The sequence below is a fragment of the Antechinus flavipes genome, chromosome 6 (genome assembly GCF_016432865.1).
Source record: "Antechinus flavipes isolate AdamAnt ecotype Samford, QLD, Australia chromosome 6, AdamAnt_v2, whole genome shotgun sequence".
Taxonomy (NCBI): Eukaryota; Metazoa; Chordata; class Mammalia; order Dasyuromorphia; family Dasyuridae; genus Antechinus; species Antechinus flavipes.
The window spans coordinates 263,909,889-263,935,222 of NC_067403.1; the positions used below are offsets into that span (position 1 = coordinate 263,909,889).

The 25,334-nt window shown below is 41.0% G+C and overlaps 1 protein-coding gene across 2 annotated transcripts in view; it reads right to left on the bottom strand.

Moving 5' to 3' along the window:
- Nucleotides 1-3,610, bottom strand: part of LRRC56 (leucine rich repeat containing 56) — a 48,881-nt gene extending 45,271 nt beyond the window's left edge. The window contains exon 1 of one of the 2 annotated variants that reach the window (XM_051967463.1): nt 3,524-3,610. The gene's annotated coding sequence lies outside the window, so the exon portion shown is untranslated. The remainder of the gene's footprint in view (nt 1-3,523) is intronic. The other variant, XM_051967460.1, reaches the window with a different exon arrangement.
- Between the last annotated feature and the right edge of the window lie 21,724 nt (nt 3,611-25,334).

Genomic DNA, 25,334 nt, shown 5'->3' on the forward strand with positions numbered 1-25,334 from the left:
ACAGAAGCTGAATTTTGGCATCTCTGGTGATGGATTGGACAGGGAAGAGATTGGACACAGGAAGATCAGTTAGCAAGTCACTCTAGTAACATTTCAGGCATCAGAGGAGCTTGAGCAATGTGTGAGGGGCCCAAAGTCAGACAACAGACTGGGTAGGAGGGGTGTGTGGAGAGTCAGCCAGGAAGGCCGCCAGTGTGGCAAGTATGGGTGCCTGGAAGGACAGCACCTCCTTTGACAAGAACGGGGAATGGACAGTCTGAGGTGACACTGGCCTCCAACTTCTCCAATGGAAACTGACCTCTCTGTGTCCTGGAAAGCAAGAGTCAGAAAACTGGCATCGGGGGAAGAGTGAAGAGAGCAATCAATAGCGCCAACTAGAGAACTCCAAACAGAGCTCAGTTAATAAAAAATCTCTCTGGTTAAGAAACCACACTTAAGAAACAATGGAGAAAGTGAGGATCATGCATTAAAACTGTATGGGGAGCCAGGTTACAATTGCATGGCCTAAAATAATAGGAGGGGGTGTCAGTGAGGGACAGATAGTGACCATACAACTTGGATCAATGACAGAAAAATCTACTGGTTTTAAAAACTGCAGAGAAAATGAGCATGAGCTGGTTATTCAACCGAAGATAAAGTGAGGAAGGAAACTAAATTATTAGGCCTGCTGGAAGCCAGGCATTGTTCGAAATACTTTACAAGCATTATCATGGATAAGAAAATTGATGATTTTGATTCTATAAAAGATAAGAAGATTTGGACCATAAAAATAATTGTCTTGAAAAGAAGCAGATTGGAGAAAATATTTGTAACAAATACATGGATTAAAAACCACAAGATATATTGTTTATATCATTAATGTTATACATTCCCTAAAGAAGCAAGAGTTAAAGAAGTACAGGAACAAAGAATTTACAAAGGAGAACTTTCAAACTTGAAAGGACTGCAGAAGATGTGAAAATGCCCAAATAAGTGAGAGTAATGAAAATCTAGACAATTTTTACAAAACCTCTGTCAACCCATCAGAATGAGGAAAAGAGTCCCAAATCCTATTCTTTCCCTCTTCAGACAAGACTTGTCTTATTACCCTGGAGATATCAACCCCCTTGGCCACCCTGTCCGGCATTGATTGCACTTTGACTTGGTCATAGTGGGAGAGCTGGAATCCCCCTAGCTGCCAATGATCTCTTCCTAGCTCTTCCTCTACCACCATCATTAGTAAATTCTTCTGTTGGGATTCCTTCATCCAAATATCTCATCATCCAGATCCTGAGGTGATTATAAGGAACCCCCAACCCCAGGCTCACAAAGCTGTTTCTCCTCCCCACCTTCTGCCCTCATTTGAGGGAAGTTTCGCATGTGTGTCAATGTTTCCTCAGATGCTCTCATTTCCCATAACCTCCCTTCCTTCACTTCATCCCAGCCACAAACAGACATGTTCACAAGTAGTTTTTCATGATGAAAGGATAAGCTCTCTCACCTCTTTGTCTGACCACTGCCCAGAACTGTTGTTCTTTTTCCCTGTTCAAGAACTCCAAAGTTCCTTTAATAGATCATAATTGTCACCCATTCCAGTTCTCTCTTTGACTTACTGCTTTTAAAACTCTTTGTCCTTCAGTTCTTTTGTCACTTCCCTTTCCCTCCCCCTCCTTCATTCTCCTTCTTTCCCTATAGCAATTCAGTTCTTTGCTCTCCTCTACCCTCAATGCCTTGTTGGCCATGTCTTGCCAATCTCAGCCTTGAACGACTCTCACCATCTGCATTCTGGTGTTGAAAAGAGCCAGAGGAGTCCAGTTGGGTTGCCTGGGAGCCATTACACCTTTATATTATTTCATTTGATCTGGGCCTTCACTGCAGCAAAGCAATCCTATTAATCTTTCCATGGTATCTGCACAGGGGCTGTTGTGAATCTTTCCTTTTCTCCTCCAGCCTCCTCCCCCTTCCCTCTTATCTGAAGGTTTTCATTTTGCTCATCAGAAAAGCCATTGGCCAGGAGTAGGAGTTCCTTTCTGCTCACTGTGTGTTCCTCTGTCATTCTCTTTTATTCTCTTTCCTTTCCCCATACCACATGGTGTCTCTCATTTTCAAGGCAAAGCCCCTTTATGGATATGATCTCATTCCTTCTCTTTTTTTTTTTTTTTTTAGTACACTGCTCCATCTATTATCCTGCTCTCTATCACTGGGTTTCAGGCTCTCCTGCTGCTCCTGGATTTCCTCCCCCTCGCCTCCACCATTGCCTACAAATATGGTACAGAAAACCTTGAGACAGCTGGTCATCACCACTAGCTCTTTTCCCTTTTGTGGCCAAACTCTTTGAAAAGGCCATCTACAATGGGTGCCTCCACTTACTTTCCTCTCACTCTGTAAATATCTGGAGTTCAGCTTCTAACCTCATCCTTTGTCTGAAAATCTCCAATCTCCAATGGAGACTTAGTAACCTCTTTACTAAACCATGGTCTCTTAAAACCATCATCCTTGACTTTCCTGGAGCATTTGTTACTGCTGATCACCTCAATCAATTAACTAGTCAATAAGGACCAATTTTCTCTGCTAAATAATTGACTTTCCTTCAGGATACCCATTTTTCTGAGGTTTTGTAACAGCCTCTGCCTCCTCTTTTTGTTCATCACTCATTCCACACCTATTAACCAGAGGGGTCCCCCAGACTCTGTCCTGGACCCTTTCTCTCTTCTCTCCATACATTCTCACTAGATGATCTCATGAGCTCCCACAGGTGACACCCAGATCTATGCAGCTGGTCCCAATATTCCACCTGATCTGGTCCACTTTCCCCAATTAGACCTCTCCATATCCACTTTCCCCAATTAGACCTCTCCAACTGGATGTCCTAGACATTTTAAATTCAACAGGTTTAAAACCGATCTCATTATCTCCACACGTCCACATCCATGCCCTGCCCCTTTTCTTTCAAAGTCATTATCATCCTCTCACCCTCCCAGGTTTTCAAGCTTGGTTTTAAGCCGAATTCAGATCTGAGCCCCCCTGGACTGCAAATGGGACATTCTTGGGCAGGGCTGAGTGTGGAAGAGGGGCAGTCAGGATGAAGGAGGGCCTGGCGTCCAGGCTAGAAGGGGTTGAGGATACTGGATACGGTTTCCAGAAGTGAAGGCCTTGGAAGGGACGAGAAAGTCGTGCACATGGACGTGGAAGGCCGCCCGATCTGCTTCTGCTTGGCCCCCAAAGGCGGGGGGAGGGGAGAAGGAGGGGGGCAGGAAGCCGAGGGGCTGCTTTAAGTTCCGGAGGGCAGGATGAGCATCTGGACCCTAAGAGCTGCCCAGAACGGGGGTGTGGCCGCCGAGCTAAGGCCCCAGCCCGGGACGGCACGGAGCAGGAGCCGGGGGCGGCGGACAGCACCCTGGCCCCCAGAACGCTGCGGGCTCGGGGCCTTGGACTTTCTCAGGGGCAGAGATTCTCTGTCTAGGGGCGGCTCTCCTGGGAGAAGTCTGGCTCTTTAGGGGCCATCCTCAAGGGGCAGGTTTGGGAAGATGCGCTTCCGCCTTACCTCAGCCGCCTCAGTTCCTCTCACAGCCCCAGGCCCCCCCACCCCCCAGACCTGGCCCTGCTTCGGCCTCTCGGGCCTCAGCCGGGCCACCACAAGGAGCGCGTGGGACCCGTCTCCATGACGACAGGGGGGCGAGGCTATTTAACCTAATTGAATATTCATGAGTTCCTGGCTCCAGTCCGAGCGAGTTCTCCCGGTCCTTCCCTAGTAACGGTTGCTATGTTATCGCCCCGCCCCGCCCGGGTTGGACTCCAAGAACAGCGGAGTGGGGAGAGTAGACGCGGAGACCAGAACTAAGACTCCGGACCTTTTCTTCTCGGAAGAGCCACACAGGAGGCAGAGGCCAGCGGTTAGGGTCCCAGATCCTAGAGCTCCGAAGAGACCCCAGACCTCGAGCCAGGCCTCTGAAATACCCCCAGACCAGACACAGAACTCTGGGGGATTCGGGTCCTCCAAGGGGATCCTCACCCCTAAGAACCAAGAGGCCCCGTAGAATTATGAGCGATGAGGGTCTCATCAGATCAGGGGCTCCGAGCCCCTATCTGAGACAAAGGAACCCTGAGCTCCTTCCCCATGAGACCAGAAACCCTGGACTTCCCGTCTGTCCTGTCACTTAAAAAAAAGGAGTCCAAAGCCCCTCTCCCATGAGTCTTCCATGAGCCCCTGACAAAGACCTGCCAGATCCGGAACTCTGAGGGTCTTCCCAGACTTAGGAGTGCTGTCCCTGAGACTAGGAGCTCTGAGCTTCCCCCTCACCCAAGAGATTAGGAGTGTTAAGCCCTCCATCTGAGACATGGGAACTCTGAGAAGCAGAACCCTGGAGGCCCGCTTTCCCAGACATAAGTCCTTGAGGATCCCATTACCTGAGCCCAGGGATTCTAAGCCTCCCCACATCATGAGATCAAAAGTTGTGAGCCTTTCCCTCTCAAGATCTGGAACTGAGTCTCTTACCAGGAGCCCTGGAGGTTTAAGGCCATTTCTCCACCATGAGACAAGGGTCCTTAAGCCTATTCCTCATGGAGCCCTGAGCTTCCCTCTTTCCTGAGATCAGAAGCTTTGAGCTCCCCTACCTGAGATGAGAAAGCCAGAGATCCTTTTCACGACCTGAGATTGGGAGTTTAGAATCCCATTTCTACTGGAGACTTAGCCCAAGTCTCCTTCCCCTCTCAAATATCTCTGAGCCCTCCCCCTACCTGAGATTTAGAAGTCTACCATTCCCTACTCCCATCTGAGATAATGGAGCCTCAAGACTTTCTGCCCCCTCCATTTTGAAAATCTTAAGACCTCACCCCATATGAGGAAATAGTCCTTGTCCTCCCAGTTTTTATCTGGAACCTTGAGTCCCTTATCCAAGACCTCTCTCAGGGTCTAGGAACCCTGAAGCCCACTCTATCACCCAAAAGAAACTAAAATCACTGACCAACTCCTTCCTACCCAGACCAGGGCATCTCCACCCCAATCTGAAGAGAGAGACAGAGACAGACAAAGAGACAGGCAGGAGAGAGAGGAGACATGAAGAAAGGAGATAGAAACAGGAGAGACAGAGACAGGAAGGCAGGAGAGAAAGGAGACAGAGGAAAGAAAGACATACAGAGAGAATCAGATAGACAGACACAGACAGACCTGTGAGGGATTTTAAAAGATTATGTTTGATAAGAGAGGTAACAGGAGTCACCAGTGTTTTCTGCCCAGAGGAGTGATGGAGTCAGGTTTGTATTTTGAAAAAGGCACCTTGAATCATGACAAAGTCCAAGGGTCGCATAGCCCAACATAACATAACACATAAATGTTAAAACTTTGCAAAGGGAAGTGCCCTAGGGGAAGACTCCCTAGGGACACAGATGACCCTAATAGTTTAAAATGGACAGTGTTGGTTAATGGTTACATGAAACGGAAAAGCTTTTGTGCAGGCAAAATCAGTGCTATTAACATGAGAAAGGAACACTCATTTGGGGAAAATCTTCATGTTTCTCTTCTATGATGAAATATTACCCCTAATGGAGCATCTCTGATACATTAAATGAGTCAACAATTCTCAAATGAAGAAACACATTAACCACAAGAAAAAATGCCACAAATCACTAGTGAGAGAAATTCTAGGTGAACTGATTCTGAGGTTCCTCATCCTGCTGGCCAGATGACAAGGAGCATGATTCCTGCTGGAGGCCTGTGGAGAACAGACACACCAGTGCCATTGATGGAGCTATGAATTGGTTCAAACAAGGCTGTACACACACTATTGTTAGAATCTAGCGTTAACTCAACTTGAAACAAGGTGATAACTCAAGGGAGATGTTAGAATCTAGACTTGTATGCACTAGAATATTTGGAGAAGCCCTTTTTGCTTTTTAAAATAGTTCTTTATTTTCAAAATATGTGCAAAGAGTTTTCAACATTCACTCTTGCAAAACCTTTGTTCGCAATCTTCCTCCCACTCCTCCTAGATAGCAAGTAATCAAAGATAGGTTAAACATATGCAATTCTTCTATATATATTTCCACATGTATTATAAATATAGGCAATTCTTCTATACATATTTCCACATGTATCATATTGCACAAGAAAAATCTGATCAAAAAGGGAAAATAAGAAAAAAAACACAAAGTGAAATTTGTGTATTGTTGTGATCCCCATTCAGTTTCCATAGTATTCTCTCTGGGTGCAGATGGATTTCTCCATCACACATCCATTGGAATTGGCCTGAATCAGCTCATTGCTGAAAAGAGCCACATCTTTCAGAGTTGATCATCACATAATCTTTTTGTTGCCGTGTACAGTGTTCTCTTGATTCTACTCATTTCACTTAGCATCAGTTCATGTAAGCCCCTCCAGGCCTTTCTGTGGGAAAATTAGGATAATGTATTATTGGGACACAACGGTGAAGTTGTGAGCTGATCCAACCATTTTTGAGAGCAATTTGGAACTCTGCCCAAAGGGTTATCAAATTGTGCAGACCCTTTGATCTAACAGTGTTTCTACTGGGCTTATGTCCCAAAGAGATCATAAAGGAAGGAAAGGGACCCACATGTGCAAAAATGTTTGTGGCAGACCTTTTTGTAGTGGCAAGAAACTGGAAACTGAGTGGATGCCCATCAGTTGGAGAATGGCTGAATAAATTATGGTACATGAACATTGTGGAATACTATTTTATTTTCCCACATCCCCTCCAACATTTGTCATTATCTTTTCCTGTCATCTCAGCCAATCTGAGAGGTGTGTAGTGGTACATCAGAGTTGTCTTAATTTGCATTTCTCTGATCAATAGTGATTTAGAGCAATTTTTTTCATATGATTAGAAATAGAAGAAATTAGAATACAAAGAATTAGAAATGAATGAATGAAAATGCATTTGTTAAGTACTTACTGTAGGCCAGGCAATGGGGATATAAATATAAAATCTAGAAAGTCCTTGCTTTCAGAGAGCTTACAATCTATTGGAGAAAGGCTGAATAAATTGTACTTTAAAAAACGAAGGGGACAGATTCAGACCAACTCAGGAAGACTTATCTGAACTGATGCAGAGTGAACAGAGCAGAACCAAAAGAACAATTTACATGGTGCAACAATCCTGTGTAGGTCAGAGAATAGCGTTAAGAAGCACAGATCTCTGATCAAAACATTCACCAGTATTAGGGGCTTTCAAAAGCCTGATGGTAAACCATACCTCTCGCCTCCTGGCAGAGATGCACTGGCCTAGAGATCTGGGCAGAAATAGGCAGTCTTGGACTGGGCCCAGCTATAGATTTGCTTTATTGTACTATCCATACTTCAAGATGAGTGGGGGGTACTGGATATGCAAAAATAAGAGGAGGAATATCTTTTTTTTTTTGAATAATTTTTTGCCATTTATTTCTACATTAACAAAATTTCTCCCAGCATGCCTTCTTTTCTCTCTCCCAGAAAGCCATATTACAAATAGTAAAAAGAGAACGATAAGCAAAATTGGTCAGCACATCACAAAGGCTGAAATTTCGGTGCCGTGTTCCTGGAGGATTGCCTTTCTGCAAAGGAGCAGGTTGCAGCAGAGTTTCTTCTCCCCTTTCTTCTTGGGAATGGGCTTGTTCACTGTAACTTTGTAACATTCACTTTAGAGTTCTTTCCATGCAGTTCTGTTACTTTGTATAATCTTCCCCTGGCTTCACTCTGCATTAATTCTCTGTATACATCCCTCCCTGCACAGCAGCTAGATCACTAACCTGGAAGCCAAGAAGACCTGAATTCAAATCTGACTCTCAGACACTTCCTAGCTGGATGGCATTGGCATGTCATTTAATCCCTGCCTGAGGTTTCTAATCTGTAAAATGGGAATGATAGCATCTACTTCCCAGGGTTGTTGTGAGGATCAAAATAGATACAATTTGTAAAGTGCTTAGCACTGTGCCTGACACATAGTAAATGTTGGCTGCTATTTTCTTACATTGTTTCTTACATTGCTGTAATATTCTATTACATTTATATAGGGCTTTTGTGAAGTCTGAGTTAGTGTGAATTTAGCACCCTGGAAACCTTAGAATCAGCCGGAGTCAGGATAAGCAAAAGTCCTTGGTCTTTATTCTTGGTCTTTAGGGGTAGAAGTGAATTGGATGGAAGCAGAATCTCCACAACCTCTCCTCTTCATTTGTCTCTGGTTTGTCTTACTCCACCCCCTAGTCCCTCCTACAATTCTCTGTATACACCAATTATCAAGCCAGCACAGAATAGTGGGAAGAGCCATTTTCCAAGCATATGCTAATAGAGTATTGTCCAATAGGTAGTTAGCCTTAAGTGCTCTGTTGTCCGTCCTCAATGCAGCAACTCAAGAGTTTCAGCCCTTTACAGGTTTTAAGATACTTGAAAAATAATTTATATCCGTCCAACAATCCTGGAAGGTAGATGCAATTATTTTCCTCCCTTTGTAGATGAGGAACCTGAGGCTGAGGGAGATTAAGTAGCTGGGATCTTCCTAACTCCAAGCCAAATGCTATTTACTGCATCAGCTATTTAATCATTTTCTCAATTGATTTGTTATCAGTAGTATTCTTGGGGTAGATACCTGGTAAAATAATTTCTGGTTTAAAGAGACAAATCATTTTATTTGCATAATTGCAAATGTTTCCCAAAGTGGTTATATTGATTCATACTTCACCAACAATGCACTAGTGTGCCTATCTTGCTACAACTGAGCCAAAATTGACTGTTTCCAGCTTTGGTCATTTTTGTTCAATTGACTAATTGACTAATTTAATTTGACTTAAGCTTATTTTGATTTACACATTATTATTAGTGATAAGCATTCCAACTTTTGAGAATTGTTCATCTCTTCTGACCAACCCTCTCTGCTGAAGAAGGGGTTTTGGTCCTCTGTATCTGTATATCTGTCTAGTTGTAGATAATTGATAATTGCTTCCATATACGGGATACCACACCCTTATCAAGAAATGTGATACAGACTTTTCCTCATTCATCCACTGCCTTTCTTATCCAAGATGAAGAAGCTTTTTTATTTCATGTAACTGAAATTATTTTATCTCTTGTAATTGCTTCTATCTCTTTTTTGGATAAGAATACATCTGCCCATTTCTCTCTTGATATTCTCTAGTTCTTTGTTTCTTTATCCTCCCTTATGTTCCGTATTTAGACCACTAGGTGGCGCCACAGTGAATAGAGTACCTAGCCTGGAGTCAGAAAGACCTGAGTTCAAATTCAACTTCAGACACTAGCTGTGTGATACCTAGACAAGGCCATTTGTCTCAGTTTTGTCATTTTTTCTAAAAGGCCTTTTATTTTCAAAATATATGCATAAATGATTTTCAGCATTCAGTCCTGCAAAACCTTGTGTTCCAAATGGGATATGAATGTTGTGGAATATTATTGTTCTGTAAGAAACGATCAGCAGGAGGATTTCAGAGAGGCTTGGAGAAACCTACATGAACTGATGTTGAGTGAAATGAACAGGAGCAGGAGATCATTATATACTTCAACAAGGGGACAGATCAATTCTCCGAGTGCCTCCACAACTGTGAATCATATCATCTGAAAGGGTTGCAAAGCAGCCTTTACTGACACAGGTATTGCTTGTGGATTGGGAATGAAATAAATTGGAGGTAAAAGGGAAGATGAGAGAGGTCAGACAACACAACGGCCCCTCAGTGGAGAAGTCAGAGAATGCAACAGCCTCTCAGTATCTTTGTATCATCATCATCATCATCATCATCATCATCTCTCACATGAAGGAATCCATTCTACCAGTCTGAGTTGGATCACCAGCAGCCACTGGCAGGTGGCTCCCATATCATAGCATCTGGGATAAACTTTGTTCTAATTTGTTTATAATATCACTATGTCTAAATCATGAGCCCATTTTGATGGTTTTGTAATTTCAAAAAATGAGTAGAAGGAAATGACCAAGAAAACCCCAAATAGGGAATCACAAAAGTCAGATCAGGACTGTGTTTTTGTGTGTGTGTGTGTGTGTGTGTGTGTGTGTGTGTGTAAGTATAAAAAAGGAAGAGCACTTTCCCCCTTCAATTTTTGACAAAATAAAATATTTAATTCCTATTAGGAAAAAAGAAATACAGAAGGGGACATAAATATGACAATTTTCCTATTGCCTTGTTAAATGCATTACATATGTGCTTCTAAAAATTATTCATAATAGAAGTTTGTAGTTTATTATACAGTCCTTTTTCTTTGTATATTGAAATGCTTTTGATGATTAATTTCATCATTTTTAAAATAAAAAGAAAATTATTTCAATAGCTATATGTATAATGGATTAGAATCGTAGGGAGAGATGAATTACAGAGATGAAACTTGAGGCAACTTGTATGAATAAATTCAGAGTGAAGTGAGTAGAGGCAGGAAAACAATTTATTCAAGGAAATTAACCCCTTTGAAAGACTTCAGAACATTAATGTAATGACCACCCATGATTCGAGAGAACTGATGAATATAACTCACTTTCTGACAAGAAAGTGATAGATTCATACAGAATGAAATGTATATTTTTAGGTATGGCCAATGTGGAAATATGATTTGCTTGACTATGCATATTTGTTTTGAGTTTATTTTGAACTTAAATACAAAAAAAGGATCATTTTCACATATCACAACATAAAAGAGGATTCAATATAAAACCATGAATTTCCATTTCACAGTTTACTTTTTGTGATAAAATGTAATAATGACTACACATTTTTTTTCTTTTTTTTTCCTTTCCTTCATGTATATATATTTTTATTACAGCTTTTTATTTACAAGATATATGCATAGGTAATTTTTCAGCATTGACAGTTACAAATCCTTTTGTTCCAACTTTTTCCCTCCTTCACCCTATTTCTTCCCCCAGATGACAGGTTGACCAATACATGTTAAATATGTTAAAGTATAAGTTAAATACAATATAAGTATACATGTCCAAACAGTTATTTTGTTGTACAAAAAGAGTCGGACTTTGAAACAGTGTACAATTAGCCTGTGAAGGAAATAAAAAAGGCAGGTGGACAAAACCAGAGGGATTGGGAATTCTATGTAGTGCTTCATAGTTATCTTCCAGAGTTCTTTCCCTGGGCGCAGCTGGTTCAGTTCATTACTGCTCTATTGGAACTGATTTGGTTCATCTCATTGCGGGAGATGGCCATGTCCATCAGAATTGATCGTTATACAGTATTGTTGTTGAAGTGTATAATGATCTCCTGGTCCTGCTCATTTCATTCAGCATCAGTTCATGTAAGTCTCTCTAGTCTTTCTGAAATCATCCTACTGGTCATTTCTTACAGAATAATAATATTCCATAACATTCATATACCACAATTTATTCAGCTATTCTCCAATTGATGGGCATCCACTCAGTTTCCAGTTTTCTGGCTGCTACAAAGAAGGCTGCCACAAACATTTTTGCACATACAGGTCCCTTTCCCTCCTTTAAAATCTCTTTGAGATATAAGCCCAGTAATAACATTGCTGAATGACTACACATTTTCAAAGCTACTCTGCTTTTCTGTGCTTCCTACTATGTTTTCTTTTGTTCTCTGATGTGTACTTTTTTTTTTCTCCCTCTCCACTCTGCCCCAGAGAAGATTACTATAAGACACAGATATGTCTATGGATATGTAAAACCATGCTATACACACTTCTATTAATCACTTCTATCTCTGAAGGTAGATAGCATCTTTCTTCATAGATCCTTTGTAGTCAATTTGAGTATTTATAGTACTCAGAATAATTTGGTTGCAATTATTCTTTGAACATGATTGCTGTTACTGCATCCAATGTTCTTGAGTGCTGTTCATTTTTTTCATTATTTTGTCCAAGTTTTTCTATCCACTGGCTCATTATTTCTTACAGCTCATTCTACTACTCCAGTATTCCACCACACTCATACACCACAACTTGTTCAGTCATTCCCCAAGGGACATCTTCTCAATTTCCAGTGCTTTGCTTCCACATAATCCTCACACCTCTCTCTGTAATGTTTATCTCAATTCACAGGTGAGTCAACTGAGGTTAAAAGGTTTAGTGACTTGCCCAGTGTCACATTGACCTAAGAGTCAGCCATGTCTGTAAAGCACTTTGGCTGGGAGTTTCTAGACACCACAAGAGCCACATCTCCTGTGCTGAATTGGTTAGAAACTTGAAAAGAAGCATCCATCCCAGAAAAAACCCAAAATATAATATAATCCAACATAATCAAATCCTCTTATCAGACAGGCACCTGAGGGGTCCAGACTTAAGCAGAAACTGTTTTCCTTCCATGCTGCAGAGTGATTTCATGGACAGGGTTAATTTCATCTTGCATTTCATCATCTTTGTCATCGTCATCATTGTCATTGCCATCATCATCACTCTCCTGATACCCAGTGGGAGTGAGGGAGCTCTTAGCTCATCTTCAGATTACATTTAAATGGTTCAGAGTGCAAAGGGGGCCCAGTAATTCATCAAAACTATGTTCACTTCCACTATTCTCTAGACCACTAGAAGCTGAGATAGAAGGATGTTTGGTCAGATTTGAGCCTGAAGAGAATGAGTCATCATCTTCCTGTCTCTTTTTTAATACTCTCTCTTTCTGCAGTTCTTCCTCCTCTTCTCTAGCTTCTAAACTTTTTCTGCTTCTTTTCACAGCTATTCAAGTTTGCTCAAATGTGGCCTCCAAGTCCTAGCTTTCTTTCCAAAGCTGGTAAAGCTGATGGAGGACAGCCTCCAATTGGTTGTTGGACACATCAATGTCATCACTGCCCCTGGAAGCTTCCACGCCACTTCCGGGCACAATTACAGACCCAGACCCCAATTTGCTCACCCAGATCTGCTCCAATTATTCCTTTAATAATAAATCTCTAGAATAATTCAGGTGTATATTTGGATATTTTTCCATTAATAAAAATTGAAACCTTTCTCATCATTTACTGAATCCCTCTAAGTTATTAGAAATGGTTGATCTAAAAAAGTGGAAAAATCCCTTTTTCTCGCTAGTACTTTTCATATTAAATATCTTACTCTTCTTGGATTAAGTAACTAAATATACAATGCATAAAAAAATACAAATATTTCTGTCACACAGACTCTGGGTTCACTTGTCACCTCCAATTGTATTGTCAGGTTGGTCCCCAGAGCTCTTTACTTCTCCCCTCAATGTTCTAGGGAAACTTGGATATTCTGGGTTTTCCCCCCTAGTACTGTGGTTCATAAGCACCCATCCAGCATGTTCTCTCCAATATCAATCATCAGTCATCATCTCCCCAATACCAACTATTAATCAATTAAATCAATTTAATTGCTTTTTAATTAAATTAAATCAATTAAAAGCCATTTGTTTTTACAGAGAGATCCTGAGAAAGCCTAGCAAAGACTGAAGTACTCCCAAAGTACTCCCAAAACCTCCCAAAATGGGATGTTGATACTTAGTCTCTTACTCTCTAGGTAGAGGGAATGCAAAACTCTTGGCTACAACACCTTCCTCCCACACCCTTCTGGGTGTGGTGTAGCTAATGGATGAGCTGCTCCTTTTATTATGAAACACTACATCTAGTCTGCCAAGATGGTTTGCCGCTGGGCTTGTCTAAGCAAGTAGCTTCTTAAAGCTGGCATCAGCTACTGGAGCTCACAGAGGGCTAGTACCAGATGGGCTTCTGAAGTCTCCTCAAATTACGAAATCATGCTACTATCCACACTGCCCTAAGATTAGGAAGGAAGGGCCACAACAGACAGAAGAAATAGAGGTGTTGGTAAGCAGGGACTCTACCACTCAGCCACTTCCAGCCGTTCTTGCCTCACTGATTCCTAGGGAAGAAATTGGGGGCTCAGATGAGTCTCAGCATTTGTATATACACTCAATTCTGATTCAGAGGCCAATTAAAAGGGACTCTATATCATGAGTCATTGATGAAAGAATATTGATGTTCCTTAAGGAACAGAAGACACCCTCACAGACCCTGAAGAAGGTGGTCAAAGGGCTCACTACCCCCATTACACATTTCTGGAAGCAAGTACAGGCCTCCACTTAGGTTGGTGTCTAGCAGAACATAGTGCATATACTCTAAATCCTGGGCTTTATTGACCAGTCCCTCTACTGGATTTTCAGTATTTAATCTATTTAATTTATTTTAAATTATATTTAATAAATATAATTTATTAATTCATAAATTATAAAATGTAATTTATTAATAATAAATAAATTATATATATAAAACTCAAACCAAAAGCTAATATTATTTGAAATGGAAGAATGTTACAAGCTTACTAACAAATACAAGGTAAAGGAAAGAAAACCCCAAAACAGATGTTTGAAAACTGGCTGCCACAAAACTTGGAGCTCAAAGGGATAAGCTTTCTCCTTAGTCCTGAGGATGCTTTGGGACTATTATGATATTTGAACAGGCTTCACTGGCCCAGGAGTGATGAAAGGGGTACATATTGTTTACAAGGGACAGGAGTGAGAAAATAAGGTTCAGACCAAAGGAGTTTTCCAGTGGCCCCAGCAGCAGGATGATATGTCTGGACTGCCTCATGTTTTATCAGGCTGAACCAGAAAGAATGGGCAGAAGACAAAAGGGAAAAGAGAAAGTGGAAGTGAAAGCAGAGAATGGTGAAGAAGGGAGAGGTTAATGTGGGCCATGATACTTCTAAAGGCATTTTGGAACAGAAGATGAGCTAATGATCCTAGTTGTATCCATCTTTTCAAACACTTAAAGAAGCTCCAGAAAAAAAAAAAAGACCTGATTTTCTCTCATTTTCTCCTTCCTTTGTCCAGTAATTGAACTCATATATTCTGCTTGCTTCTTTTACCCAAATGGCTCTTGTATCCTGACTTTTACTTCAAATATAAAGAGACCTGGGGTAGCTAGAAATGTGCAAATATTTAAGCTAGGACAGAGTGCCAAACCTCTTCAGAATGTTAGTAATTTTGTAACTGGGGGCTCCAAGTTATGGTGATTATATTGATAACTTTTAATCTTACATAAGTTCCATAAAAAGGAGAAAGAAATTATATGGGTCTAAGGACCACCACATTTCTTCCAGGCTGAAAGATGAGCTAATCATAACAAAATATGGCTAATTAATATCTATCCAGAAGGAGAGTAGGGAAGAGGGGACCATGTCTGGAAAAAAGACTACACCTTAGATTTTTCTCTGGGAGAGCGAGAAGAAAAACTTGGAAAGAATTCATCTTTGCCCCTATCAACTAGAGAGAGGGAGCAGAAAATGCAGAGTCCCAGCCAGCTAACCATAGTGATATTCATGGTTGTTATATTATTATAATACCAGCTTCAAAATCTCCCCCACAAAGACTAGAGATGACGTTCCCGTATCTTTAAGAGACAAGGGAATCTGGGAATGACAGGTTTTCTGTCAGTCTAGGAGGCATATTGGGAAATTGGGAAATAAAATTTTGGAGATTTATCTGAGAGAAACAAGGGGAAGAGAGCTTTTTTTTTTTTTATGTGTGAGATAAGTATTTTAACTCATATCGTGAAGCATCAATAACAGGAGAACTTGTGAGAGATTTTTCTTGTTTTTGAGAGTCAAATGGCTGGGACTGTTTTTTATAATTAAGAAGTTAGCGTTTATATTGATGGTCAAAGGTAATATTGTCTGCAAAAAGGATAATTTAATCTCCCCACATATCTATTTCTTTCTTTATTTTCTTTTGTGTTATTAACATCACTAACATATCCAGGATGGCATTAAATCACATTCAAGTAGTTTTGGGGTCAACCACAGTCACAAGTAGCCTAATCAGGTTTTCTCTAATTGCTAATGGTACATTTTTTGAATTCTTATTCTGAATTCTAAGGTAATCAAAAGGTATGTTCTGATATTTCTACATAAATTATTAAAATTTTTGAATCTTAGTAATGTCCTAACTCCCTACCTCCTTTTATTAAGTATCATATATTTGATAAATTGAAGAAACCTCTTTTGCTCATTTCTAGATAAAAGTCAGAAATAGAAACAAGTGAAAATAATAGTTTGATAAACTATAGAATGCAAAGAAATTTTTTTTCTGTTTTTGTACTGTCATTCTTTTCATTGAATAAATATTTCTTTTCTCTCTCTCCCTTTTGGCTTCCAGTTTATTTTTAACATTAAAAAATAACAATAGCTTTTTACTTTTCAAAATAAAGGCAAAGATAGTTTTCAACATTCACCTTTGCAAAAACTTGAGTTCCAAATTTTTTCCCTCCCTTATCACCTCTCTGCTCCCCTAGACAGCAAATAATCTAAGTTTAAAATTGAAAAAAAAAAAAAAACCAAGCAAGTGACAAAAAAAATGAAAGCATCATATTGTGATCCACTGTGAATGTGACCCACATTCAGTCTCTATAGTCTTCTCTCTGGATGCAGATGGCTCTTTCCATCACAAGTCTTTTAGAATTTCCTTGAATCACTTAATTGTTGAAAAAGTGCCAAGTCCATCACAGTTGATCATCACATCTTGTTGCTGTGTACAATGTTCTTTTGGTTCTACTTACCTCACTTAACATCAGTTCATGTAAGTCTTTCCAGGCTTTTCTGAAATCATCCTCCTGATCATTTCTTACATACCAATAATATTCCATTCATATACTATCACTTATTCAGCCATTCCCCGACTGATGGGCATCTACTTAGTTTCCAGTTTCTTGCCACTACAAAAAGACTGCTATAGACATTTTTGCCCATGTGGTTTGTTTTCCCCTCTTCTGATCTCTTTGGGATATAAAACTAATAGAGACGCTGCTGGATCAAAAGGTATGCACAATTTTATATTGGCCCCCACTTGAAAAGGGAAAAAATGCAATGTTGTAACAAATATACATTGTTAAGCAAAGATTTTTTCCCCAAATTGTCTATGTCCAAAAATGTACATCTTATTTTGTGTTGTGAGTGTTGTTCATCCTTCATTTTTCAGAGTACCAATAACAATCTGATATGATGGGAGATGACTGGCGCATAAGTTGCATTTAAGTGAGGTGTAGTTGTACAAAGTAGTCAGCATCACTATCTCTTCCAGAGTCATCGAAGCCCACTGGTGAGACAAAAGCCAAGACTAATGGCCCAGGATGCACTGCATGAACTTGGCATCTTTGCTTTCTGACCAAGCTCTAAGTGCTTTGCAGTGCCCTTTGCAGCTGCCTTCAAGGCCGTTGGAACAAACTGTCCTCACTTGTCCTTTCCACCAGGATAAGACTTCACATGCTTGGAATAGACATCTTCTAAATCACAGATTAGTTTAGACACCTCCATTAGTCTGTCTATCAGAACAGTTTTCCAGGTGTGGCCACTGCACACATTCCAGTTTCTTGGAGTCATGAGTGAGAATTCAGTGACAGGTAGACACCCAAGGTGAGAAGTAACCCTTATTGGGGGTGGGGAGTATTAATTCATTCATGTCATTTTCTTTGATTTGATTGGAATTCTTAAGTCTTTCAAAGTTGTCTGCCTTTCCAATCTTGTCCTTCTATAAATTGTCCTGGATTTGCCCTTCGTTCTGTATCAGTTCACAAGAGTCTTCCCAGGTTGCTCTGAAATGGATTCTCCCACCATTTCTTACAGGACAATAACATTTGATTATGTTAACATATCATAGTTTGTCCAGCCGTTTTTCAATGAATAGCCATCTGCTTAGTTTCTAGTGCTGACACTACAAAAAGACTTGCTATGAATATTTTCATACTTATGAGTCCTTTCCCATTTCCCTTGATTTCTTTGGGTTATAGATCTTGTAGCAGTGTAGCCTGATCATGCCCCTTATTCAATAACTTTAGGAACACAGTTCAGAATGACTGGACTAGTCAGTCTACAGTTCTACCAATAGTGAATCAATGTGCCTGTTTTCCTGCTGCCCTCCAACATTTTGTCATTTTCCTTTTTTTGTCAACTTCACTGCTTTGAGGAAAGTAAAGAGAAAAATTTGCATTTTCTAATTTGTTATTGTTTAGAGCATTTTCATGTCTGTCGATAGCTTAGACTTCTTCCTTTGAAAACTTGCTGTTCATATCCTTTGATTTTCCCTTGGGGAGTGACTCTTATTCCTATACATTTTAATTGCTTCTTCATATATCTTGGAAATGAAATATTTATTAGGAAAACTTACTGCAAATATCACCCATTTCCAGTTACCTAATTCCCTTCTAATTTTGGTTGTGTTGTTTGCTTCTGCAAAATATGTAAAACAATTTTATGTAAAAAAATTATCAATTTTTTCTTTGGTAATTCTCTCCATCTTTGAAGAGTTTTTTGTTTGTTTTTGTTTTTACAAAAACTTCTGGGGAAACTGGGAAGAAGTTTGTAAAAAAGTTAAGTCAGACCAACATTTTACACTATACAACATTTCAAAATAAAGTTAAAATAGATATGAGACCTGATTATTTTTTTAAAATCATGCCATAAAAATCATGAGGAATAAAAGATCAGGTACTATTGACAGCTAAGAAAAGGAGGCAGATTTTTAAAACAAAGGAGATCATAAAAGATAAAACAATTTTGATCATGTACAATTTAAAGTTTTTGTGCAAATGAAATCAATAAAGATAGAATTAGATGAAAAATAGCTGAGGGTGGTGGTGGTGGAAATTACTCAAATCAAATATCACTGTTAAAAGCCTGATATACAAAATATACAGGGAACTGATTCAAATACATATCTCTGAGCCATTCCCAAACAGAGAAATATTCTTAGGATATATGTGGTGAGTTCAAATGTTGGAGTTCTTGTTCTTCTCAAAACACAGCCGGTTTAGCTTAGAGCCCTCCGAATGTCTCCAAATCCAAAGGTTCTGTCCTTCAGCCTCTGCCTCTGCTTTCTTCAGCCTCCAACCAGCACAGAGATGGAATGAATCTCTTGTCTCCTTCACTTGGGGCTGGGCTAGCTTTCTGGTGAAAGCTTCTTCTGGTGAGTCTTTCAGACCAGCTTGGTCTCAGTAGGGGAAGTGCAGGAGCCCAGCCACCAACTACAGTGGTGTGAGATGAAGATGAATCTGGTTGTCCACTGAACTCTCCACTCGTAGCTTTTTCCTCTGAAAACTCTTTCTTCTGCCACCAGCCAGCCAAGTGGAAAATATTCTCTCTTGCCTCAGAGAGAGGGCTTCTGGTGTAATTCTGCTGCAATCTCTCAAAGTGCTCTGTGTCTGCACCAGAGTGCTCCTCTCCAATGCAGCTGAACTCTCTTCTGCGACCAGCCAGCCAAGTGGAATATATTCTAGAATAGCTCTCTCTTCACTGGCCTTATATGTGAATCTTCTGAGAGAATGGGATTATGGGTTTTCTCCCATAGTGCTCTCTGGCCCAAAGAGCTTCAAGGGAGGTGTGAACTCACAAAGTTACAAAGTTTACTTTGTGAAGCTGGCATACTTGTGAACTCCAATGAGTAAAGGTGTAAACACAAGCTTTGTACTAATTAGTTCTACTTAGTACCTTGTTTCAGGTTCTGGCCCAAAACATCTTCTTGTAAGATCAGATCAACTCTAATTAGTTAGCAGTTTGTAAAGATTCCAACAGATATATCCACTATTTTCAGAAGAAGAACTGACAGTTTAAAACAACCATTTGAAAACACACTTAAGATCACTACCAACAATTAATGTCTCATTAATAAACAAATATTTTTATCTTATACCATGCAAAATGCTAATGATGAAAAATATATGAAAACAGTCAACGATGGAAAGACTCTGGGAATTCAAACAAACCATCCATACTTCTGAAGATTGTTGTGGTGCTGTGAGGTAGTCCAACAAGTCTGGATTTCTATTAGGAATTATGTTAAGAACAGCAACAAAACTGTCCATGCCATTTGACCCAGAAATCTCACAATTGGCCTGTTACTCTAAGGAAGTCAGAGACAAAAACAATATTTACTTAAATATTTTGAACAGCATTCTTCGTGTTTATTGATGGAACAATGGTCAATTTAAAAATCAATTTGATTCAATCAAGTAAAATGCTCCTATCTGGGCTCTTTTATAGTGAAATGTCTGTATAAAACTTTTAAGGGACAGGTCAATTCTCTGAGAGCCTCCACAGCTATGAATCATAACATCTGAAGGAGTTGCAGGGCAGCCTTTACTGACACAGGTGTTGTGGACTGGGAATGAGATAAACTAGAGGGAGAAGGAAGAGGAGAGAGGTCAGATAGCACAATGGCCTCTCAGTCAGAGAACAGCAATTGCCTCTCACTCTCCTTGTATCATCCTCTCACACAAGGAGATCCATTCAGCAGGTCTGAGTTGGATCTCCAGAAGGCACTGTCATGCTATGATCCACAGCTATGAAAGCTCTCAGAGAATTGACCTGTCCCTTAACATAAAACATAGGATTTCTTTTAGGACGTGAATGATGGGTTCTTTCCATTTTTATTTCCCCCCATATTTCTAAGTACTTTATCAATTTTCATTAGAATTTCTTGGAATTAGGTAAACTAAGCTTTAAGATTTTTTAGTCATAGTTTGCAAATAGCCTGAAGATTCTTATAGACTGGAATGCAAAGCTCTGGATGTTATTCTTGGGCTACTCTTGGTTTTGGTCAGACCTTTTTTGAACAATTGTATTTCAAGTTGATTTCTGAAAAGAATACAGAGCAACAGAAATTGCAGTGAAGCAAATGGAAAAGATTGACATGTTTGGGTGGGAATCTTGATCACCAATCTTGCTATAGAATTTTCTGTGCTAGGACCACAAGAAAAGCTATAGGACTTAGCTGGCTGGCTGAAGACAGATCCACTGACACTTATTTCATATAGCTATTTACAGCTTGAATTTCTTTGTCTTTAAACTGCCAGTTGACCATTCATGAACTGGGAAATGGCTCTTAACTCTTTTAAATTTTAATCAGTTCCTTCTTTAAAGCCAAATAAAGAATTTCCAATTTGACCTTAGAGGCAAGAGAAAGGGAACCTTGAGAATTGATTGAAAGGGGAAGACATGACATGGTCAGAGTTAAAGTTTAGTGATGATGATGAAAAAAGTGATGATGAAAATGAGTATTTATTTCTATAGCACTTAAAGGTTTACAAAGCACTTTTCAGATTATTTAATTGCCTATATTATCTCCATTTTACAGACGAGTAAACTGAGGTGGAGAGAATGTTTCATCTATAAAATGATTATAGCAACTCACAATAACTTATAAACTTTAGGAAGTTTTTGTGAGGGCCAAATGAGAAAGCATGCTACAGCACTTTAAAAACTTAATTTTTATTTTTATCAATGGGTATAGCTTGAGTGAGGATTCAGCAAGGGTGACTGAAAAGGAGCAATCAGACAGGAAGACTGAAGACTATTGTGTCCTAAAAACCTGGAGAGAAGAGGGTATAGAGGAAAGGATCAAATGCTATGGAGAGATCAAGAAGGATGGAGATTATCATAAGATTTGACCATTAAGAAATCATTGGTAACTTTGAAAAGTGTAGTTTCAGATGAATTATGAAGTCTAAAGCCAGACTATCAAGAGTTAAAAAGAAAGTTGAGATGAAATGGAGGCACCAATTGTAGGTAGCCTTTTCAAGGAGTTTAGTCACAAAAGGGAAGAGAGATATGGGATTATAGGTAGAAGGGATAGATAAATCAAATATGGGAGTTTTGAGAAAGAGAAGAGACCAGACAAAAGGGAAGCAGCCAGAAGATGGAGAGAAAACAATGGAAATGGCATAAGGAGGTAATGTGCTGGAAAATAAAGGAGTTTCAATAGTTTTATTTTGGTATTTAATGGGATTGATTTCTAAATTTGTTGACTTTTTGTTTCCTAGTTTCTTGACCAATTTGTTGATCTGTTTTTTCTCCATTTTTTTTTTTTTGATGAAAGTGCTTAAAGTTAAATTTTTTTCCTTAAGAACTGCTTTAGCTGTACTCAATAGGATTATACTCCATTTTTCTGAGTAGGCAATTCTTGGCTGTATGCCTTATTGCTTGGGTTCTAAAACAGTATAACCCAAGCTCTTTACTTCTTTATAGTGATGGTTGCTAAATTTTGAGTGATGCTGATTATATTTCCTTAAGATTTAAATTCTTTCTTCCTAGCTAATCACAGTGCTTTTTCCCTTGACTTGTAAAACTCTCGATTTTGGCTACAATGTTCCTGAGGTTTTTTATTTTGAAATTTCTTTCAAGAAGTGACTTTTTATATTTTGACTTTGCCCTCAGGTTCTGAAAGATGTGCAATTATCTTACGATTTCTCAAAACATGGTATCTAACCTTCTCTAGATCCTCTTTTTATTTTAATGAGGTTCATTGTAGTTTACTCTACTTTCTTCCCCCAGGCTTTTGACTGTTTTAATATTTCTTGTTGTGTTTAAACAGAAATCATTCTTCTGTCTGGTCCATTATACTTTTTCCAGGAATTGGTTACTTGGTTAAGATTTTATGCCTCTCATTCCAAGTTGTTAATTCTCATTCCAATTTTTTCTTCTATTGTTTTCATTCTTTTCTAATTTCCCCCCAGTCCTGCCTTTTATTTTCCAATTATTTCTTCTAACATTCTCATTTTAATTTATAAAATAATATTTTAGCTTTTTTTTTTTTTTTTGACTCTTGCATTATCTCTTCCAGTAATTCTCACTGAACTTTGTACCCAAGCTGTTTTTTCGTTGAAGCTTGATTTGTATTTGTTTGGGAATCATTCTCTTCTTGGTTTGTGAGTGTGTTTTTTGAAGAAGCAATTGGAATTAAGTGACTTGCCCAAGGTTACTGTTAAGTGTCTGTGATGGATTTGAACTTGGGTCCTCTTAATTCTAAGGCTGCTCCTCTATCCATTGAGCCACTTAGCTGCCCCAAATCATTCTCTTCTTGTGGTTTTATATTGAGTGTCCCTGTCATCATAATAGTTTTCTATGATGGGGCTCTTTTTTAATTTGCTCATTCTTCTATCCTTACAGCCTGACTTTAAACTTCATGTGAGGATCAGGCTCTGCACATTTGTGAAGAGAATGGCTGGTCATGTTTGGTCCTCTTGGGTACTGCTTTGCTTTCCTGAAATACTGTGTCATTTCAGGAAGTCAGGGACAGATTGGAAAGTTGAAAAACTCTTTCAAAGTGTTCCCAAAGTGGTCTGGTTCAAGGTTTGGATTCGGATGGCACTAGTTATTCCTCTCCCATTCTCACCCTTACCTCCTACTAAACCCATGGAGATTCATTAACTTTGGTATTCACACCTCATTAGGAGCTTCAGTTGACTGTGCCCCTTTGATTGGTGGCTTGGAGGGCAGAGTAACCCCCCCCCCCATCTCCATTTAAAAGAGTGCTCAGAAGTCCAGCCAATTCATTTTCCAGTAGCTGCCCCCTTTGGAGTCTGTCATTCACAGCCCCACCCATCCCACTTCCCCATTTCCTTTAGTATGTTATCTTTCCCCCATTAGATTTTGAGTTCCTTGAGGACAGGGACTTTGATTTTTCTTATTTGTCCCTAGTGCTTAGAGATGTGTGTATATATATGTATGAATGTTTATTGTATTTATATTTGAAAAGGCCGACTCCTGCCCTCTTGGTTTGAGTTTGGCAAGTTCCTGATATGGTTTTAGGTCTTAGCCACACAAGTGTGGGCTTGCTCCATGTTCAAGTTCCAGCAAACTGCTCCCAGACCCAGCCAGGATCAGCCAGAGAGCAGGCCCCCGTTTGGTCTGGGCTGCCTGCCCTGATTATTCTGCCGCAGGCTTGGCTGTATCTGAAACCCTTGGCCCACTCAGCTCTGGTCCCGGAGCGGGGTTTGCTCAGGATGCAGCTCCTCCCTGGAGCACTTTGTCTCAGTGCAGGTCCCCTCATCTGTCCGCTCTGCTTGAGACCTTTCTAGCCCGGCCTGGGAGGCTTCCAGCCCTGGTGCCGACCCCGCTGCTGCCCTTCTCTTTGCTCTCTCCTTCAGGTCTCCCCACTGTGGAGCACCTGCTGCTCGCCCTGCCCAGAACTCCCAGGAAGCGAAACACTTTGGTAACTGGGATGTTCCCCTCCTCCTAAGCTCAATCAGGGGAAACCATACAGTCCTGGCCAGTTACTGAGGCTTGTGAACCTGGCACCCTCGAAGCTCACAACATGCTTCAGAGGACGAGATCATTGAAAACAAGAGCCAGGCTTGGTCCCCGAACATAACATGGGTTTAGGGACTATAAGCAACATGATTTCTCTCAATAAACGGTTCTGTGGAATTATCAGCAACCTCGTCTCCTTATCTTCCACCGCCACTAGCCCATTTGTGTTGTGCTGGTCACAACCTCCATTCATCTGCCAATAAATTGCTGTGGCTCCCTATTACCTCCAGGAGCAACCCGGCTGCTTCCAGTCATTCCCCTTTCCCTTCGTGTATTCTTAGACCCAGAGACACCGGCCTCCTGGCTGTTCTTGAACAAGCTGTTCCATCTCCGGGAATTTTCCCTGGCGCTGACCCCGGCCCGGAACGCTGCCCCTCTCGGTTTCCTTTTAAGTCCTCTAACCAGGGAAGCCTTTCGGGATCTCCCTCACTTCTCTCCAGCAGGGGCTGCCTTTGCCCTTCTCTGCATCTCCAGGGGGTGGCTCACACAAGGGGGGGAGCCTGGCCAGGCCGGGTCAGGGTCGCTCACCTGCGTCCCCCGGCCACAGCATCATTCTCTCCCGGGGCAAACCATGGGCCTTCAAGATGAAGGCACCGCTGCCATGCTCCCTCTAGGGACAGCGCAGTGCTCCCCTCACAGAGGCACTATGGCAGTGCTCCCCATGGGAAGGTGCTGCGGTTTTGCACCAGGGCTGTTTCCCTCACCCCGGCTCGGCTTCGCCTCTTTCCGCATCTTCCCTGGGGACCATTCCGGAGCAGCCTAGTTTGACAAGATGCCCACAAGAACCCGGGGGTTTTATTTTACAGGGGCGACAACCGGCAAATGGAGGCTTCTGGGGCGCGACCCCTCCCCTCTAGAAACCTCCGGGGCTCCCTATTGCTGCGGGTCACAGTCCCTCGGCAGCCCGCCTTCTCTTCCGGGTATTCTACAGGGCGCTACGTAACCGGCAAGTCTCCTACGCTAGGAACGCTCCACCTTCTCACCTCCCAACCACGGCGGAAGGGATCCAGGGCGCTGCCTAGAAGGCCACTCTGGCCCGTGATCGCGCTGAAACTGGACAGATTGCCGCTTCGACCAATAGAAAACAAGGAGCTTTGATGGACAACCTACAGGAATAGTCATGGTTCTGGGGAGTGATGGGCAGGAAGCTCAACCAATGGACACAGCCGTTCCGAGAAAGTGGATGGGATTGCCGCTTCGGACGCTAGGGAGGGTGAGCCGTCCGAGGGACGTCTTCGCGCTAGTGCGTGCGCGCTCGTGGGGCGGGGCTGGGGAGCGTGCCCCCGCCCGCCGCGCCCCCGCCCGCCGCGCGCGCCCGCGCCCCGGGCCGCCAGGAGCCCAT